Genomic DNA, 14,500 nt, shown 5'->3' on the forward strand with positions numbered 1-14,500 from the left:
GAATCTTCAAGTCTTCATAGTAATACTTGTATGTCTTAACATTTCTAGACTTCCTAGTTTAACCTAACAAAATTGACTCTAGTAATATAATCAAGCGACTTATGAGTTTTGATACCAAAATATGACAACCAACCTTGACATATCAAGCTTGGTGGTTTTAACCAAGAAGTGCTCACTAATGAGGTTGTCAACCTACCAATAATATTTCTCTTACTTTACACAATTCTACAAAGAAGTATTGCGGCAAGTCGAGCTCAAGTCCATAGGTAGGGGTGAGTTTTAAGTTGCTAATGAGACAAATTGTTGTTGCCGAAAGATAAAAACTTTTAAGATTGTAAATTCAAATTATGAGATGGAATTAACTAGAGATTCATTTGCCAATACTGAACAAGATATTATTAATTTTTTTGCTTAATCATTAAATTTTATTACTGTAAATATGTCAATTTACAAAAAAAAAAACAGCCGAGATATTTTTCAAGGCAGAACAAAAGAAACTGAACCCAGACAACAAAAGATCACAAGTTCACTAAAAAAATTACATACTTTCCAAAGAATTAAAATCTGAAATACATATCCACTTCATTATCCAACTTCCCTAGAAAATGTGGCTTCTCTTCATAGTAAAGTACTACACCTCTATTCAATAACACCCCTTTCTTAGCCATCTTGTCTGCAGAAAAATTAGTTTCTCTATAGGAATGTCTAAAGGTGATTGCTGGGATTAACTTCTTTATATTTTCCCATCTACTCAACATTATCCATGGTACTTTGTCATTTGAAAATGCCACTAATACTGCAGTTGAATCCAGAATAAAACATACCTCCAGGCAGCACATTCACCTGCAACAATCAAAGCCATTACTTCATCTAAGTAATTAGTGGCAATCCCCATTCCACCTAAAGCAGCACCAACACAACCTCCAAAATTATTCCTGGATATAAAACCAAAACCTGTCATCCCAGGATTCCCTTTAGATGCTCCATCACAGCATATTAGAATTTGGTTTAGAACTGGCAGATTAAAGAAACATTGTTTCACCCTTGTAGTATAAGTCTTAATCCCTGAGATGCCAAAGAACAAAAGAATCTGCAGATCATACATACTCCCCCACATCACACCTCTCATTCTTGTACTGCATTCCTTTGTAAATCTTATAATTTTTTGTTTAAAATTCTCAACATTTGGTTTCACAGCTTCATATATCATAGATTTCCTGGTATTCCATAATTCCACCATAACATTAAATGCACAATTGTACCACACTTCCTTGATGGCAGAACTCTTTCCTTTGGCAACTTGCAATATTTCTTCAAAACAGCTTGGACTTGAGCAATGAAAAATTCCAATCAACCAATGCCATATATTTTCACTAAATTCACAAGACCAAAGTATATGTTCCATTGTGTCTTGATTTTTACTACACAGGTAACATTTGGATACTGTGAAGAAACCTTTTTTCTTCACTGTTTTCTTAGTTGCACAAGCACCCCTTAAATTTTCCACAAATTACTAGAAGTATAAGGGTGAATGCAAGGATGCCATACCTGATGATCCCTAGACACCACTGGATGTTTTTCCCTCACCAATTGAGCACCACTAGCTATTGTAAAAGTGCCAGTCAAGTCATTTGACCACACTCTCTTATCCTGCCCATCCCCCAAAACCGGTACCTCACTCATTTCAAAATACTGCAAGAAAGGTTCTGGAATGTGCCATACACAATTTTGAATTAAATTTTTCACCTTCAGATCACTATTATGCAAAATATAAGCATCCTCAGCATGTCTGTCAATTAGAGCATAGTCCTTAACCATTTATCCTTCCAGACTGAGACTTTTTTCCCGTCCCCCACAATCCATCTACTACCCTCATGTATCTCAGACATCACCCACTTAAGACCATGCCAAATAGAAGATTGTTTATAATATTTTATCCATTCACCATTTTTGTTCTTGTATTTATCCCTCATAAACAAGGTCCATTCCACATCCTCAGTTTCAACTTTCCATAGTAATTTCATTAATAATGCTTTGTTCATAACTTCAAGCCTTCTGAGACCTAATCCACATTCATCTACAAGAGAATTTACTTCATCCCATTTAACAGTAACTAACTTCTTCACAGCTGGTCTCCAGACCATAAGAAATTTCTTATAATTCTCTCACAAGTTTGAATCACTGACTTAGGCCACTTGTAAACAGACATAGTGTAAATGGGCATGCTATATACGACAAATTTAACAAGAGTTAATCTTGTAGGAAAAAGATAATAGTTTTCCTATCCACCCAGCTAACATTTTCTGCATCATTTCAACCATCCCCCATACTTGATGTGCTTTTTACTCTTCCTGGATTAAGGATAACTCCCAGATACTTGTCAAGAAATGTTGACAATTCCACCTGAAAAAAATCTTCAATTCCATGTTGTCTTATAACTGAAACACCCCTACAAAACACTTTTTTTTAGCTTTGTTTACTTCCTGATCAGAAGAAATTTGGTATTTCATTAACAAAGCCATCAAATTCTCCAGTGTTTTTTTATTGCCATTACAGAAAGTGAAGATGTCATCGGCAAACATCTGGTGTGTTGTTTGGCAGCCCCCTCTGCAAACCATTACTTGAATTTTACCCATATGCACCAATTTTGTGATGTTTTTACTCACAACCTCCTCTGCTAGCACAAAAAGAATTGGTGATAGAGGATCACCTTGCTTCAATCCCCTCCTCACATCAAAAAAAACACATGGACCTCCATTCACGAGGACAAAGATTTTAGCTGATTTAAATATCTTCCATAAACATTGAATTCTAAGTTCAGAAAAATCAAATCTTCTTAACACCTCAAACAAAAATTCCTAGCTCGAGGAATCATAGGATTGAGTAATATCTATTTTAAGACCTACATTACCTCATCTTCTCTTTACTTCAAGATCATTCACTAACTCATATGCTAACACAATCTTCTCATGTATATTTCTTCCTTTAATGAATGCACCATGTTGGATAGATACCATTATCGTAATCACGGTACTAAACAATATATTATTAATCATACTAGTTTAACTTTCAATAAATTACGATTGTTAACAACTGTAGACAAGTTATAAGTTCAACTAATCTTTAAATTCCTTAAATCACCGCGTAGAATAAGTTCTCCTGCGGATTCTAATCAAGTGAACCACCTAAAATAAGCTCTCTCTACGTGTAATTCAATCAATTGATATATTTTTAAATCAAGTTATTCTTAGCCGCATGCTCGTAAGTTCGACACATTAACCTAGGGCTATCTTTTACACTTGCATACAAAATCCCTTTGCGACAAATAGTGCACCGCTACTTGTGTAAAGATGACTCTGACAATTACGGATTAGAGTTCTCTATACTAGCATTAGAGTTGAATACGAGTTACCTAATTGCGCACTTAGATATCAAGCATACTTCTCATGGTCATAAGATCGGTAAAAGATAATCAACAAAATATATTTATCAAAAGAATAACTTGCGTGAATTGATTAATAAAACATGTCTGGAGTTTTGAAATCCTCCCTAATCAATATTAAAATTAGCTACATATATTGAGGTTCATTGCAGGCATTAAATTTAAGAAAAGATGAAATTCAAATACTTGGAAAATCTTGGAACTTACAAATCCAGGTGAATGGTGATGGAGAACTGGTTAGGGAATTTTGTCAGGCGCCTGTTGTGTTGTTTCCTAGAGGTAAAAGAGATAGATTTCTGTCGTATTATGCGCCACCTTATGTATCTTTATTATGCTGCAATATCGTGACCTAAAACATCCCCAACAATCCTAAACATACAAAAAGCCTCATAGTTTCTGAATCTCAGCATTCCAACCCCAGAACTATCGGCAACAAGTCATGTCTCAACCTGTTTTCACGGATCCAAAATCTTTCCAAAACTGAAGCCAATTGATACCCATATTTTATTTTCATGTCGACTTCTCAGTGAATCTTAACTATTGCCAAATAAACCTTGTAAATAGCCCTTGAACCATGGTTAGTGTCACATGCCCATTTAACAGCCTAAAATTTTCATGGGACATGACCGGAAATACTATGTGGTTCAGTGAGTCAACTTCACCCACAAGTACTCATCCTTGCATACTTACATCAAAGTATGCATCTGCTTCACTCTATAGGCTTTACACAACGAAAGTATTTTCTTCTTTCTCTCTAACTCTTTATGCCCCCATAAACATAAGAGGTTTGACATTCATCAATTCCATTTGACATTATCGCACAAATTAGCAACATAAGAACAAAAAGACATACTGCAACAAACTCATTTGATTGCACTAAAGGAAGATTACAAAACTCGTCCATCACATGGACCAAAACAGGCCATCACCCTCTTGGTGATGCCTTATTCTCTCAAACATGAGATCACATCTCTACAAACTCTCCTCTACTGATTTATAATGCCTTTCCTAACATTTATATCTCATAAAATGGCCAAAACCATATGTCACCGCTTGCATAAGTCTTGGAAATCCAAGTGTCCAAGTACTTTTCATAACCGTCTGTGTACTTTTCAACTGCCACCCTTTGTGTTGTCTTGTAGATTCAAGCTACACTTGTCCTCAGTGGTTATGCTTTGCCAAAAATGGTTATAAGACAACTTTATAACCGCTCAAACCAACTCCCCTGTTCTGACATGTGTGTGATGCACTAACAAAAATAAGATAAAATAAAATTGTACTCCCACATACGTAGATGGACGATGTATCACGAGTCCAACTTTGTGCACCCCTCTAAAACCGGGGTGCACATTCCGCCCCTCATAATTGGCCGAAATTTTCGTAAGTGGTTTTGGTTTCACTTTCCTATTTTATCTTTTACCTAGATTACGTTGAATGAAAACAATATTAGACTCCATTAATAATACTAACACCTCTTTCCTTCAGTCTTCAATTTCTCTGGAACTTTTGTACGCCAATCCGAAAAATAAAAGTGGATATAGAAGATCAAGACTTGGAACCAAAATTATTACAAAATCATCAACCTTTTGAAATGGAAGATCATGATTTGAACATAAATATAATTGCTTTTGTAATCACGTTTTTGTTGTAGCAATGGCCAAGGTTATCAACGATGATATCTACTACCATCAATTTGTTTACTGAAGAGTATTTTGAGTTTTCATTAAATTTAGACTTCCGTTAAAATCTCTTGCCTTTACTTTTTCTCTATCTTCCACTATTTCTAAAACTAAACATCATCCATCAAATTGTCTGTGAATTTTGCTTCGTTTTATGATTTTGGATTCTTGTCATCTTCCCAGAGATAAATATTAACTTTTTTATACCAAGGATCAATCAAGTCATTAGTAGAGCAAGTAAATCACCGATAAACTCATCTTGACAAGCAACCATCAGAATTAATCCCGCGGAAAATTGGTTCAAAAAATTTAAGCTACAAAATTGGTGATTATCAAAGGACTACATTCACAAAAACTCTCCGAAAATGAGATTACCTCTACTGTTCAGACATCTGTTTCAAAAACAATCATCACCTAAAATAACTGGTGTCCCGTTTTTTAGTTAGATCCGAACCTTGATCTCCATCAAGATCTTCTCCATCTTTTTCATCCTCCTATTAATGTTCTGTTTCTTCTTAATTCTGGATAACATTAAGTTTAAGCATCATATATAGAGATGAATTCAATCTGACTACCATTTTGAGAACTAGTGTTGAGCCCGTGCGTTGCACGGGTTTAAATCTGTCATACCGAATTTGTTACTATGATATAAATGCATAAATTAAGTAATTCAATGTTTTTATATTCGGGAATTTTGCTTAAATTTTGTAATTTTTTCTCAATTCTGAAATTGTACTAATCATCTTCAGTTACCAATTGACAAATATTTTCTCTTCTATCAGTTTCATAAGATATGATTAGATTTTCGTAATAAAAAAAAGAAAATTATTATTTTTTTTTACAGATTCAACTTGGTTTGGAGAGATTATCAGTTTGGAATCTAATTAATGTTTCTATCGAGTTCTAATCCAAGGAAAAAATGCAACAGTAACAAATTAAAAGTTGCTATCATAAAAATTATAAAAATTATACAAATTAAAATTATATAATGGTCAACAGCTCCAAGTAAATTACAATTTAGGTATCTGTTTATGGTTTATGGTTTATGGAGTAATCATCACCTTATGCAGTTAGGTATATGTTAATGGCACTCACAATCCGTGGGAGTAATCATCACCTTATATGTAGCGTGAAAGGAAAATCGCCGAATACAATGGTAAATAGATATGCGCCCGTCCGTTGCACGGGTTCAACTTGGTTGTCCCAAAGGTAATTAATCCATGTAAATCGTCATCACTATCAACACCTTCGTTTTTACCATTGCTATGGTCGATAAATATCGGAATTTCGCCATCACTATCTTCAACCAGCGGTGGCGTTTTGTCATCAGTCTCCTCTCCCTCGTATTCGTTTTAACTTATGACGAAAAATGTAAGCAGTTCTTCGTTGCTCTTTTGATCCTCTCCCATGTGACTGCCAACAGGTGTCTTTCCCTGCATCACATATATTTTTTGTTTTACAATGGGTAAATTGAGAGTGTAACCGTTATACAGATCAACTATAAAAAACTAATCACATCGAGCACCATATTTATGTAAAGCTTCCCAGATTCATTAGCCTGAATGGTCAACAGCTCCAAGTAAATTACAATTTAGGTATCTGTTTATGGTTTATGGTTTATGGAGTAATCATCACCTTATTGATGTGAAAATGAAAAAACACACAAAACTTGCAAGTATACAAGGCCAAGCTTTATAGTATAGGGGTGAGTAGGGGTTAGTCCACAGGGAGTGGGAGCATACAAGAAGTTTTCCTAAGCTAGCAAATGATGTAAAACAAGATACAAGATCACAATGTTATAGTGGCAGTGAAACAAAGAGGGCAAATGGCATGAACCAAGGCTGTGAGCCAAGGGCAGGGGAGACAGTGAATTAAAAAAAAACAAGGAAAAACAAGCAAAGCCAAGGCAATGGCTTTAGGCATTCATCTAGAGTGGGAAGAGAACTAGCTTGCTCATTGTCACTAGTGAGCACTAGTTTCTCCCCACTACTCAATCAACACAATGCACTGAGATTTCTAGCCTAACATTCCACTAAACTAACATTACATGGAACACCAACATTTAACAGGAACAACACATATTAACAAGACATATGTAAACAACATTTAACATTAACAGGAACATATGTAAACAACATTTAACATTAACAGGAACATCACACATTGAACAGGATCAACACAACATGTAAACTACTAAACAGGGAATGAAAATTGAAAAACAAGAAACAAAAATTGAGGCAAAAATTGAAACAATGAAACTGAAATTAAAACTAACCTAAGCATGGAACTAGAAATTACCAAACATTAAAATTAAACTAACATAAACCTAATTGCACTAACAGTTGAACATTAAATCAAAATTAAACTTGCTAAACATAAAATTAAAACTAAACTGAACTATTGAAATTAAAATTGACATTAAAACAAACTTAATTGTAACTGAAATAGAAATTGAACTTGAGATTGAATTAAAATAAGAACCCTAAAATTTTAACAGTTGAAATTTAAATTGGAATTAAACCTGAAATTAAACCTAATTGGTAACTTGGCTAGTCCAAGAACACCCCTCACACGTTCTACAAACCCTCCTATTTATACCCTAAATCCCCAAATCAGGGTTCATGGTCCTTCCCCAAAAACAGTCGAAATTAGGGTTTTTGTTTTTACCTAACTTGATTGGACAATCCGAGCCCATGCCTTCTTCCTTGCTTCCTTGCTTTTCTCCATGCCGTTTCTCTACCACATCTATCAAACACGTTCTCAACTTAGAACCCTAAAAGTAGGGTAAGTCAGAGAAAGGGGTTGGTAGAAGTTGGAGAGGAAAAATATCGTCTAGGGTAGGTGGAGAAGGTGGTACAATTGCAGGTGAAAGAGGTGGTTGCAGACAGTGGAGTTGGTGGTGGTGGTTCGGCAGTTGCAGGTGAAGGAGAAGGTGGTGCGGGTGGAAGGAAAGAGAAGAGGGGAATGAAGATGATTAGGGTTTCTTCAATTTTTGCTAATATACCCTAGGGTTGTTTTGGTGTGAGGCGAGATCATCTGAAGTTGATGAGCAGCGAGGAGCTCCGTTGGATAATCAGTTACTAATTGAATCGAACGGCACGATGTAAACAAGCTCTGAGCGACCGTTGGATTAGGTGATACAACGAAGTTGACGGCTACAGATGGGGTTAGGTGCTGTAGTGTAAGGCGGAGATATCAAACTTTGATGAACATCAAGGGAGCAACCGTTGGATTCAATACCATCTAATCGGAAGGCTTGGAATTTCAGCGCTGTGGTGCTTGGCAGAGACTTCAGATTTTGATGCTCTATGAAGGAGCGACCGTCGGATGCTTCTGAGAACTGATCTGATGGCTGAGAACGGAGGCGTTTTTGTGTGTAGAAAATGAGGTTGTGCGCACCATTCTTCGCGGCTTCCTTGCATGATTTCTCCCGGCTTTTCACTACTTTTCTGCTCTTTTCGCTCCGCGACTCATCCGAACTTTATTTATTACCTAAAAATGCAAAATTAATTAATAAAAATATTTATTCTTGAAAACAATGAAAATACAGAATATGGGATAAAATGTAGAATTAATGCATAAAAGATGAGTTAAAATGCCAACAAAAAGGGATAAATATATACAATATTTGGCACTCATCACTTATGCAGTTAGGTATCTGTTAATGGCACTCACAATCCGTGGGAGTAATCATCACCTTATGCAGTTAGGTATCTGTTAATGGCACTCACAATCCGTGGGAGTAATCATCACCTTATATGTAGCGTGAAAGGAAAATCGCCGAATACAATGGTAAATAGATGTGCGCCCGTCCGTTGCACGGGTTCAAATTGGTTGTCCCAAAGGTAATTAATCCATGTAAGCGTATAGGTTTTTATGTAAAAAATAGGTTATGTATATTGAAAGTGATTCGACGCTCATTTACCTACTCATTCTATTTTGCTACGTCAATCCCTCGATTCTTATTGGTCGTGGCCCAGGAGCTCTAGAATCCGTGGGAGTAATCATCACCTTATGTGTAGCGTGAAAGGAAAATCGCCGAATACAATGGCAAACAGATGTGCGCCCGTCCGTTGCACGGGTTCAAATTGGTTGTCCCAAAGGTAATTAATCCATGTAAGCGTATAGGTTTTTATGTAAAAAATAGGTTATGTATATTGAAAGTGATTCGGCGCTCATTTACCTACTCATTCTATTTTGCTACGTCAATCCCTCGATTCTTATTGGTCGGGGGCCAAGAGCATGATTCGACGCTCATTTACCCACCCGTTCTATTGTGCTACGTCAATCCTTGATTCTTATTGGTCGGGGGACAAGAGCATGATTCGGCGCTCATTTACCTATCCATTCTATTTTGCTACGTCAATCCTTGATTCTTATTGGTCGTGGCCCATGAAGAGCATGATTCGACGCTCATTTACCCACCCATTCTATTGTGCTACGTCAATCCTTGATTCTTATTGGTCGGGGGCCAAGAGCATGATTCGGCGCTCATTTACCTATCCATTATATTTTTCTACGTCAATCCTTGATTCTTATTGGTCGTGGCCCAGGAAGAGCATGATTCGGCGCTCATTTACCTATCCATTATAATTTGCTACGTCAATCCTTGATTCTTATTGGTCGTGGCCCAGGAGCTATGGTCGATAAATATCGGAATTTCGCCATCACTATCCAGCGGTGGCTTTTTGTCATCAGTCTCCTCTCCCTCGTCTTCGTTTTAACTTATGTTGAAAAATGTTAGCATTTCTTCGTTGCTCTTTTGATCCTCTCCCATGTGACTGCCAACAGGTGTCTTTCCCTGCATCACATATATTTTTTGTTCTGCAATGGGTAAATTGAGAGTGTAACCGTTATACAGATCAACTAAAAAAAACTAATCACATCTAGCACTATATTTATGTAATGCTTCCCAGATTCATTAGCCTGAATGGTCAACAGCTCCAAGTAAATTACAATTTAGGTATCTGTTTATGGTTTATGGTTTATGGAGTAATCATCACCTTATGCAGTTAGGTATCTGTTAATGGCACTCACAATCCGTGGGAGTAATCATCACCTTATATGTAGCGTGAAAGGAAAATCGCCGAGTACAATGGTAAATAGATGTGCGCCCGTCCGTTGCACGGGTTCAAATTGGTTGTCCCAAAGGTAATTAATCCATGTAAATCGTCATCACTATCATCACTTTCGTTTTTACCATTGTTATGGTCGATAAATATCGGAATTTCACTATCACTATCTTCAACCAGCGGTGGCGTTTTGTCATCAGTCTCCTCTCCCTCGTCTTCGTTTTAACTTATGTCGAAAATGTTAGCATTTCTTCGTTGCTCTTTTGATCCTCTCCCATGTGACTGCCAACAGGTGTCTTTCCCTGCATCACATATATTTTTTGTTCTGCAATGGGTAAATTGAGAGTGTAACCGTTATACAGATCAACTAAAAAAACTAATCACATCGAGCACTATATTTATGCAACGCTTCCCATATTCATTAGCCTGAATGGTCAACAGCTCCAAGTAAATTACAATTTAGGTATCTGTTTATGGTTTATGGTTTATGGTTTATGGAGTAATCATCACCTTATGCAGTTAGGTATCTGTTAATGGCACTCACAATCCGTGGGATTAATCATCACCTTATATGTAGCGTGAAAGGAAAATCGCCGAATACAATGGTAAATAGATGTGCGCACGTCCATTGCACGGGTTCAACTTGGTTGTCCCAAACGTAATTAATCCATGTAAATCGTCATCACTATCATCACCTTCGTTTTTACCATTGCTATGGTCGATAAATATCGGAATTTCGCCATCACTATCTTCAACCAGCGGTGGCGTTTTGTCATCAGTCTCCTCTCCCTCGTCTTCGTTTTAACTTATGACGAAAAATGTAAGCAGTTCTTCGTTGCTCTTTTGATCCTCTCACATGTGACTGCCAACAGGTGTCTTTCCCTGCATCACATATATTTTTTGTTCTACAATGGGTAAATTGAGAGTATAACCGTTATACAGATCAACTAAAAAAAACTAATCACATCGAGCACTATATTTATGTAAAGCTTCCCAGATTCATTAGCCTGAATGGTCAACAGCTCCAAGTAAATTACAATTTAGGTATCTGTTTATGGTTTATGGTTTATGGAGTAATCATCACCTTATGCAGTTAGGTATCTGTTAATGGCACTCACAATCCGTGGGAGTAATCATCACCTTATATGTAGCGTGAAAGGAAAATCGCCGAATACAATGGTAAATAGATGTGCGCCCGTCCGTTGCACGGGTTCAAATTGGTTGTCCCAAAGGTAATTAATCCATGTAAGCGTATAGGTTTTTATGTAAAAAATAGGTTATGTATATTGAAAGTGATTCGGCGCTCATTTACCTACTCATTCTATTTTGCTACGTCAATCCCTCGATTCTTATTGGTCGGGGGCCAAGAGCATGATTCGACACTCATTTATCCACCCGTTCTATTGTGCTACGTCAATCCTTGATTTTTATTGGTCGGGGCCAAGAGCATGATTCGGCGCTCATTTACCTATCCATTATAATTTGCTACGTCAATCCTTGATTTTTATTGGTCGTGGCCCAGGAGCTCTAGAATCCGTGGGAGTAATCATCACCTTATATGTAGCGTGAAAGGAAAATCGCCGAATACAATGGTAAATAGATGTGCGACCGTCCGTTGCACGGGTTCAAATTGGTTGTCTCAAAGGAAATTAATCCATGTAAGCGTATAGGTTTTTATGTAAAAAATAGGTTATGTATATTGAAAGTGATTCGGCGCTCATTTACCTACTCATTCTATTTTGCTACGTCAATCCTTGATTCTTATTGGTCGTGGCCCAGGAGCTCTAGAATCCGTGGGAGTAATCATCACCTTATATGTAGAGTGAAAGGAAAATCGCCGAATACAATGGTAAATAGATGTGCGCCCGTCCGTTGCACGGGTTCAAATTGGTTGTCCCAAAGGTAATTAATCCATGTAAGCGTATAGGTTTTTATGTAAAAAATAGGTTATGTATATTGAAAGTGATTCGGCGCTCAGTTACCTACTCATTCTATTTTGCTACGTCAATCCCTCGATTCTTATTGGTCGGGGGCCAAGAGCATGATTCGACGCTCATTTACCACCCGTTCTATTGTGCTACGTCAATCCTTGATTCTTATTGGTCGGGGGCCAAGAGCATGATTCGGCGCTCATTTACCTATCCATTCTATTTTGCTACGTCAATCCTTGATTCTTATTGGTCGTGGCCCATGAATAGCATGATTCGACGCTCATTTACCCACCCATTCTACTGTGCTACGTCAATCCTTGATTCTTATTGGTCGGGGGCCTAGAGCATGATTCGGCGCTAATTTACCTATCCATTCTATTTTGCTACGTCAATCCTTGATTCTCATTGGTCGTGGCCCAGGAAGAGCATGATTCGGCGCTCATTTACCTATCCATTATAATTTGCTACGTCAATCCTTGATTCTTATTGGTCGTGGCCCAGGAGCTCTAGAATTCGAGCTTTTGGTCTAACTTTCATTGTGAGGCCAGCAATTTCCACTCAAATTATATATAAAATGATAACAAATATATACTGAGAATATTTTTTGTTTCTATGAAAAGATTGAAAACGGAAAATATTTTTTACGTATGGAAATAAAATACTGAAAGATAAAAAAACATCCAATAAGAGCAGCCGGAATGTGCATCCCGGTGAACTCATGTATCACTGTGTACCTCTAGACCAATTAGAAAATAAATTCCCTAGAAATCTCAACCATGATTTGCAATGTTGGGACAAATGATATATCCATGGCATCCACAACGTTTATCGAACCACATTTCATTTCTTTCTAGGGAAAAAACCTAGGGTCTTCCATTGGTAGATTTAAAAACCGCTCTTATCTCAGTTTGTTTAGAATTGTTGTTGTCGGAGGAACGACAAAAGAGTGGCAAGGAAAGATCTGTTGATTCTCTCTTTTGCTTTTCATTTTTAAGTTCATTGTATTTCATTTGTATCTCGTAAAACTATTTCTTGTTTGCTTGTTTAGATGAGTCACTTAAAATGTTAACTTTCATTGTTAGTAGTAGACCTTACGGAGGAAATTGTAGAGAAAATCCTCATTAGATGCCTGTGGAGTCGCATGGACGACTTAGGTACGCATCCAAACTATTGTTAAGTTATTAAAATAAAACTCTAGATTTGTCGGGATGTATTTCAAACGTGCTAAAGAAAGAATTGAACAGGTCTAGATTTATGTTTTACTCCTTAAACACATATAAGAGAAAGTCTTATGGTGGAATCCATCTTCCATCTTCCACGCCACCTCAACATTTGGAATTGTGGATGGAAGCACAAGTGTAATGGTGGAATATTAGAAACGCTATTCTTAATGAAACTGAAAAAACGCAATTAAGAATGAAGTTAAAAAAACGCAATTAAGAATTGAATTTTCTTTCAGCCGTTAGATTTCAACAACTCATTTTAAATCTACGTATAAAAAAAAACGCAATTAAGAATGAAGCTTTTTTTCAGCCGTTAGATTTCAACATCTCATTTTAAATCTACGGATAAAAAAAACACAATTCTTAATTGCGTTTAACGCTATTCTTATTGGCGTTCAGATGGATTCCACGGACCCTTCCACGAAACCGTGGAACCTTGCTTGGATTTTCTATGGAAGACTCCAATTTGGAAGCCATTAGACTTGACATTCCATGATTTTTCCACACTTAGAATAGTTATGAATTCCACCATAAGACTTGCTCTAAAAAAGAACATCTACGCCATAAATTATGATCCATCGTCATGTGTATCTAGTATAAAAAAAAGTACAAAAAATTCTTATAGATGTCAAGTACCATTTAAATTTAAGAAAACTTATTGGAATGGGATTTTCGAGTTGTTGCGATCGATTAGTTTGTCTTAAGAATAGAACTGTTCTTGGATTTAAATCGACATCTATAAAATTATTTTTATTTGTTTTTTTTCTGCTAGATACATTACATGATGATGGATTGTAATTTATGGTGTAAATGTTCTTCTCATATATATTTATGGAATAAAGCATGAATATGAACCTAATCAATTCTTTAGCATGTTTCAGATGCATTTTGACAAATCTAGAGTCTCCTTTTAATAACAACCTTATTATAGGAGCGGGAAGGTTTATTAGAGTGGCGGCATTCCGATAGGAAAAAAAGGGTCATTACATGATCATTCAAGGTGTCCCTTATAAAAAAAATGGAAATGACAAATTAACCCTCATAATTGATAACCTAGTTTCACTAGTGGAAAATGGGCATTTAGCAACCCACATCAGAGACTCTCAATAACCGTAGGTTGACCGTTGACCCGTCAGAGCAGTCCCTGATATAA

This window comes from Papaver somniferum, chromosome 8 (genome assembly GCF_003573695.1).
Source record: "Papaver somniferum cultivar HN1 chromosome 8, ASM357369v1, whole genome shotgun sequence".
Classification (NCBI taxonomy): Eukaryota; Viridiplantae; Streptophyta; class Magnoliopsida; order Ranunculales; family Papaveraceae; genus Papaver; species Papaver somniferum.